Here is a 7,751-nt window from a genome sequence, read left to right as displayed (position 1 = left end):
CTGTGGCTAACAGGCATGTCTTGTGGCACACATATATACATGTAAGCAAAACCTTCATACACATAAACAAATCTAAAATAAGATAAATTTTACCAGATGCATGCCTATAATTCCAGCCTTTGGGAAATTCAGGCAAGGGAACCTCAAATCTAAGATCAGCTTGAGTAACTTTGACACCTTGTGTCCATAAAAAAAATGCAAATAGAGTTTTTAGGGCAGAGCCATTAGCCACTCTGCCTCCAGAGTCTCAATGAGCCAATTAAAGATACATGTAAAATGCAGAAATTTATTCAATATGGCCAAGTTGGGAAGAAGAAATATAAAGGAGTCTACTGGCCTCACCTCTGTCTTAGGGTACTGACATGGGAATTAGGTTTAAATAGAAGGCAAGAATGCCTGATTAAGCAGTCCTGACCAAGATATGGTCTTACCCACCACGGTCAGGCATCCTGCAAATTGCTCATCTGCCATCATTGGCATCTCTCAGGATCCAATCTGAAAGAAGATTATTTCTCCTTCAGGGTAGTCCCACCCTCCTGGAATACTGCCTCCTTCTTCTTGGTATTTGTGTGCAGTGGTTTGTCCTGTGACATTCTACTGTTCCAGGAATCCAGGGTGTCTCAGAGAAAAGGGTAGCTGGGCAGTGGTGGCGCACGCCTTTAATCCCAGCATTTGGGAGGCAGAGTCAGGCAGAGTTCGAGGACAGCCTGGTTTACAGAGTGAGTTCCAGGACAGCCAGAGCTATACAGAGAAACCCTGTCTCAAAAAACCCAAAATCCAAAAACCAAAACCAAAACCCAAAAAAAGAGAAAAAAAAAAAAAGAAGAAAAGAAAAGAAAGAAAGAAAAGAGAGGGGGCTGGTGAGATGGCTCAGCAGTTAAGAGCGCCGACTGCTCTTCTGGAGGTCCTGAGTTCAAATCCCAGCAACCACATGGTGGCTCACAACCATCTGTAATGAGATCGGACACCCTCTTCTGGTGCATCTGAAGACAGCTACAGTGTACTTACATATAATAATAAATCTTTGAACCAGAGCGAGCAGGGTTGACAGGAGCGAGCAGAAGTCCTAAAAATTAAATTCCCAACAACCACATGAAGGCTTACAACCATCTGTACAACCTCGGTGTAGTCACATACATAAAATAAATAAATAAATAAATAAATAAATACATAAATCTTTTTTTAAAAAAAAGAAAGAAAAGAGAGAGAGAGAAGAGGAAGAAGAAGGAGAAGGAGAAGGAGAAGGAGAAGGAGAAGGAGAAGGAGAAGGAGAAGGAGAAGAAGAAGAAGAAGAAGAAGAAGAAGAAGAAGAAGAAGAAGAAGAAGAAGAATGACTTCCTGGTCAGGTATAGCTTGAGGTACAAATGACAGGCTCTTAATACCTTGCAGATTCAAGAGAAGACTCAATGCTTTTTAGTAAAATGCTTTTTTAAAATTTCAATAAATTGTTTAATCATACAACATGCAGTACACTATTATATACAGTTGAGAGAGACAATTAGGGATGGGCAGCAGCCTCGGAGTGCTTTTTGATGAACCCTCACCTACCTACAGATGAGGAGAAATGAGTTGTCTGGGAACTGCGTGGCTGATCCCAAATAGTCTCCTAGAGGTTGCTGTGAGGCATGAGATGATAGGAAGATAAAGTACCACGTGGAGCTTTTTGTTTTTGTTTTTTGTTTGTCTTTGTTGAGAGAAAATCTTTTTAACTTTGTTTTGCTGTTATTTTATTTGTTTGTTTATATTTTGAGGCAAGGTCTTGCTTTGTAGTTTAAGCTGGCCTGGAACTCACAAAGACCAGGCTACTTCTGCTTTCCTGATGCTGGGATTAAAGGTGTGTGCCACCACTGACCGGATTTATTTTTGTTTCATTGTGTGCGAGAGCACTTGTGCAGGTGTGTATGTGCGTCTATGTGTGTAAGTGCTTAAGTGCCTATTCAGGCCGGAAGAGTTGGGTCTTTCTGGTGCTGGACTGACAGGCCATGGGAACCTCCTGACAGGAGTGTTGGACATCAGACTTGGTCTTTGGAAGAGCCCAGGAGCCATCTATCTCCTCAGCCTCCTGACTTTGAACTTGTTTACACTTCTTAAGAGTAAACACTTACATATATGTTTGCTTCATTTAGAGAGGCTAACCTCAAACCCAGTGGTCCTCCTCCCACAGTGCTGGAGATTTTAAGGATCTACTACTAAGGCCAGTACTTGCCAGAAGAGGGCCACCATGTGGTTTCTGGGAATAAATGTAGAACCTCTGGAAGATCAGCCAGTGTTCTTAGCCCCTGAACCATTTATCTCTCCACCCCCTCTATTCCTTGTTTTAAATATTTCCTCCATTACATTTGTTTCAACAGTGCCCCCTCAAGCCCTGCTGTTTCATTTGTTCGTTCATTCATTCATTCACTCAACAAATATTTAGAGCTTGTTTTTCTCTTGGTGGTTCTGGGGATCGAACTCAGAGCTTAGTACTGTTGCACAGAGATGCTCTGGCGCTGAGCTGCACCACAGCTGTCCAGTGCTTAACAGAACAAACTCTGCTTGAAACTAAGAAGCCTTGATTCTTGTCCTCTGTAGCCCAGGCCTCAACTTCTAGCAAGCCTGTGCCTCGTTTGTCTGGGTACTGGGATTATAGGTATGAGTCACCATGTCCCACTGAGCTTTAGGTCTGAAGGGTAGAGAGATCAGGGCTCAGTGGTTAAGAGCACTGGCTGCTCTTCCAAATGATCTGGGTTCATTTTCCAACACCCACATGGTAGCTCACAACCATCCATAACTTCAGACTCGGGAGTTGTGATACCCATATATGTTAGACAAACACTCAGACACATACATTAAATACAGTCTCAAAAAAAATTAAATAGGAGCCAAGAGTTATATACAATTAAATGATCTGAGTCAAGGTAGGCCACTGCAGCTAAGCATCAGGATCCTCTATCCTCTCTCTCTCTCTCTCTCTCTCTCCCTCTCCCTCTCTCTCTCTCTCTCTCTCTCTCTCTCTCTCTCCATCTCTATCTAGAATTAAAGACAGAATCTCACTATGTACTTTTGGCTAGGCTGGAACTTGCCGTGTAGATCTCAAACATGCAGAGATCTGCCTGTCTCTGTCGCCTGAGTGCTGGGCTTAAAGGCTTCTTCTACCTTGCCCTGAAGTATCCTTAGAGTAATGAAATCGTCCCCATAGTGGCTGCCTCTTGTGGAGGGATTATAAAGATGGGAAAGGAGGGCAGAAGGAGAGGGCTGTGGGGGGTAGGGAGAAGGATGACTTCCTAGAAGGGACTGCGTGAAGTTGCAGACACTGGAAGGTGTGAGTTCCTAGAAAATGGTCTCGTAGGGTTGAGGGGAACCCTGGGAGAAGCAGAGAGAACCCTTAGCTGCCTGCAAATGGAGACAGGATGTGGCTCTGGCTGGGAACTGCAGAGTTGCAACAGGGAGTGGTTGTGAGGGACTCAGGTTGGAGGAAGAGATGTTCTTGAAGGGTTTAGGTCTTGCTAGAGGGTTAGGCCAGGACTTGTCAGCAGAGGGTGTGGAGATGGCTGATAACAAGACGGGATGTGTGGGGCTGGGAAAGGGGGAAAGGCTGAGGAACCAGTTGAGGACTCTCCTGGCTGTTTGGGAGATCCTGAGCCTGAGGCCTCAGGGAAAAGAGGAAGGGACTAACCTTGGGAGCCTTTGGAGGTAGATTCCTTGGCTTTGTTTGTTTTGTTTCCCCTTGGCTCTTGACAACGGAGAGGTAAGGTAGGAGAGGGAGTCTTTTTTTTGTTTTGTTTTTGTTTTAAAAACGATTTCCAGAATGTGACTCAAGCACATGGTACCACTTCACCAAAGCTCACTGGATTCCTGCAGGGATTGTGCGATTTAAACCAGGGTCATATATATACCACAGGCTGGCCTTGAACTCCAAGTGCAGCTGAGGATACCCTTGAACTACTACTGATTTTCTTCATCTCTACCCATCCTATCTGTTGGGATGTCAGCCATCACCTGGCTTCCGGGAGGGAGCTGAGACGTTTAGAGGTTAGCACGGAGGATGGGGATTTAGGGTCAGTCAACATGAGAAGAGAGGAAATACAAATGAAGTTTTGGGAGGCAGAATCTGGGGAGCACCAGCATTGAGGATTAGATATCAGGCTCTGTCCAGGATGCAAAACCTGGGAAAGAAACTACCTGGGTGGGGGTGATCCAGCTTGGGAATCAGAGGTAGGGAGTTCAAAACCAACCTGGGCTATATACATCACGAGTGCCATTCTAATGTTTGCTGCAATGTCTGTTGACGATACCCAAAAGCAGCAGCAGCAGCAGCCCAAACTCATAGAGATCCACTTGCCTCATCCCCCTGTGTGCTGGGATTAAAGGTGAACCTGGCCACATTTTTTTTTTTTAATAGTTTTTTTTTTTTTTAAGATTTATTTATTTATTATATGTAAGTACATTGTAGCTGTCTTCAGACACTCCAGAAGAGGGCATCAGATCTTGTTACAGATGGTTGTGAGCCACCATGTGGTTGCTGGGATTTGAACTCCGGACCTTCGGAAGAGCAGTCGGGTGCTCTTACCCACTGAGCCATCTCACCAGCCCCTGGCCACATTTTTTTGGAGACAATATTTCTTCTAGGTATGTAGCCTTGGCTGTTGTGGACTTTGTTATGTAGACCAGGCTAACCTTGAACTCACAGAAATTCTGTCTCTGCCTCCCAAGTGCAGTCATTTAAAGGTATGTACCACCATGGCCAGACCTGACCACACTTTTTAACTTTGTATGTGTGTATGTATGTGTCATGACGCACATGAGGAGGTCAGAAGGCAACTTGGGAAAATCGGTTCTGCCCTTCCATTATTTTGGTCCTAGGAATTAGACGCGGTCTGGCGGGCTTGACAGCAGGATGGCAGCAGGAAGCCTGGCATCCTCAGCTGTCTCACCCACTCAGGTTCTTGGTTTTCTTTTTTTTGTTTCTTTCTTTTACATTTATTTATTCATTCATTTTGTATGTGGGGACTCGTACATGTCTGTCACAGTGTGCATATTGAAACAGAGGATGACTCTGGGAGTGAATTATCTCCTTCCATCCTGTGTGTACCGAGAATCAGACTCAAGTTGTTCCACTTGGGAGCAAGAACCATCCTATCTGCCCCCTCCTATCTGCCCCCTCCTATCTGCCCCCTCCTATCTGCCCCCTCCTACCTGCCCCCTCCTATCTGCCCCCTCCTATCTGCCCCCTCCTATCTGCCCCCTCCTATCTGCCCCCTCCTATCTGCCCCCTCCTATCTGCCCCCTCCTATCTGCCCCCTCCTATCTGCCCCCTCCTATCTGCCCCCTCCTATCTGCCCCCTCCTACCTGCCCCCTCCTATCTGCCCCCTCCTATCTGCCTGCTCTCTCTCTCTCTCTCTCTCTCTTTGAGACAGAGTATCTAACTCAGGCTTGCCTTGAACTCCCTACCTATTAGAGGGCGATACTGAGCTTTTGACTCTCCTGTCTGTACCTGAGCATAGCACATGATTTTTTGACATGCTGGCTATTGGCCCCGGGCATGCTAGGCTAGTATTACCATTTGAGCTACATCTCCAGCCCAGCCTTTATTTGATTTGATTATTTTTTTCTGAGACGGGGTCTCACTATGTGAGTCTGACTGGTCTAGAACGTGCTGCTTGCTATGTAGACCATGCTGATCTGGAAATTCATTATCTATCTGCCTTTCTTTCCCAAGCACATCCAGTTTCTTTTCTTTTCTATTTTTCTAAAGATTAATTAATTTATTTTATGTATATGAGTACACTGTAGCTGTCTCCAGACACACCAGAAGAGGGTATCAGGTCCCATTACAGATGGCAGTGAGCCACCATGTGGTTGCTGGGAGTTGAACTCAGGACCTCTGGAAGAGCAGTCAGTGCTCTTAACTGCTGAGCCATCTCTCCAGCCCTCTTTTTCTGTTTTTTAAAGAAGTTTATGCGTCTGAGTATTTTGCCTGGATGTGTGTCTGTGCACCACACCATGCCTGGTATCTGCTGAGGTCAGAAGAGAGTGCCAAGTCTCCTGGAACTGGAGTTACAGATAGTTGTGAGCTGCCGTGTGGGTGCTGGGAATTGAACCTGGGTCCTCTGGAAAGTCAGCTAGTGCTGTTAACTTGTGTGCCATCGCTCCCGCCCCACATTTTGTTGATGTGAGTACTGGCTATTTGAATTTCTTCAAATCGTGGAAATTCCCTGAGCTTTCCATATGTGATGTGTTCTCTATTTTGTCCTAATGGCTTTAAACACAAACAAATAGTGTTGAATTTGGAGCATTGCACACAATTTTCTGATGGTTGGGGCACTGTGATGTCACTTACAGAGATCACAATCAGAAACTGCATAATTAAGTTTCAAAAACCATTTTAAAGTAGCGGTGGTGCCACATGCCACAGAAACAGGCCGATATCTGAGATGGAGGCCAGCCTGGTCTACAGAGCAAGTTCCAGGACAGCCAGGGCTACACAGAGAAATCCTGTCTCAAGACAAACAAAGAACCACATTCTCTTGGCACTACTTGCCTTTTTAGTCATATCCCCACCCCCACCCCCTTCATGGCTGAGCACATGGCTCAGTAACAGAGTGAATGCTTATCTTTCAGGTTTAGTCCTCAAAACACCCTGTCCTCGGCTGTCTCTCAGACTTCTCTCATTTCCTCTTGAGCCCAATCTTATCAAACGTTCACCCTCTCAGCTTGGAGGACACAGCCTTTGTCAGGTTCTCCAGGGGCCTTCATTTGCTGAATTCGGCAAGCAATTAGCAGTCCTGATCTTAATTCAACCAGTAACCATCATTAGAAGCATTCAAAGAGTTGACCACTTCCTGCCAGAGACATCTGTCTGCTTAGCCTTGTTCCCACGATGCCACTTTCCAGATTTCAATCTAATTTCCAGTGGCTTCGAAAAGAAGAAAACCAAGGTTTTAGAGAGGACACACTAGAAAGAGTCCTTTGGCTCCCCGAGGGTGGGATTCAGGCTTAGGGGAGAACACAGCGATGGGCTTCCTGGACGGGCTGGGTGCTCCCGTGAGGAACATGACTAACAACAGCCTAAAACGTGGCTCATAGCAACCAGGAGAAATGTAGTGAATGAGGACTCAGCGTGTAAATAGTATCCTGAAGGCAGCGGGTTTATAAAGGTCTCCAAGGAGTCATTACTCTTCCTCTGTCTTCCTTGGGAAAGATACACCGACTGAAGTTTTGGAGTGATGAGATGGGTCGGTCCCTCGGACCCTTTTCTCTTCTAAGGTCGAGGTCTTTCCCTCTAGACCGAGGAAGACCACCAGAGGGCGCTCGCTCCCCGCTGACGCTGGTCAAGAAAAGACAGCTGTAGTTAGAAGCACCTGGACTGAAAGCTAAATGCACGCATGAATGGGAAAATAAATGTCTACCCGTTCCTGGGATCTGAGTCCAGGTCTCATCTTATGGAGGGATGTGTTCAGGGCCAGGAACCCCACAGCTATATCATTAATTTCTGCTGGCCATTCATCTTATATAGCAGCACCTTGACAGCCGTTGGTCTGAGTTTTGCCTGAGTCCACCCATTCAAGGTGAGCAAGAGAGCATGGAGTGTGTATGCTCTTTAGAAGTCTGCATGTGTGAGGCTCTGAGTTCAAATCCTAGTCATGAAAAGTAGCCTGAATATGGTATGCTTGTGTCCTCAGTGTCCCCCACGCCACCCTAGTAGGGAGGTTATAGTCACATATCCTACACTGCAAAACTTGTGTCCAGAGGTGGACATTCTGGGAGATGT

At 45.9% G+C, this 7,751-nt stretch overlaps 1 long non-coding RNA gene across 1 annotated transcript in view; it reads right to left on the bottom strand.

Moving 5' to 3' along the window:
- Nucleotides 1-6,346: 6,346 nt before the first annotated feature.
- Gm39427 overlaps nt 6,347-7,751 on the bottom strand; it is a 1,930-nt gene continuing 525 nt past the window's right edge. Inside the window, exon 2 of the long non-coding RNA XR_871274.1 lies at nt 6,347-7,307. This is a non-coding gene — a long non-coding RNA (predicted gene, 39427). The remainder of the gene's footprint in view (nt 7,308-7,751) is intronic.

The sequence above is a fragment of the Mus musculus genome, chromosome 9 (assembly GCF_000001635.26).
Source record: "Mus musculus strain C57BL/6J chromosome 9, GRCm38.p6 C57BL/6J".
In the NCBI taxonomy this organism is placed as follows: domain Eukaryota; kingdom Metazoa; phylum Chordata; class Mammalia; order Rodentia; family Muridae; genus Mus; species Mus musculus.
The sequence above is the reverse complement of the archived record's forward strand: the minus strand, read 5'-3'. Positions and strand labels throughout refer to the sequence as shown.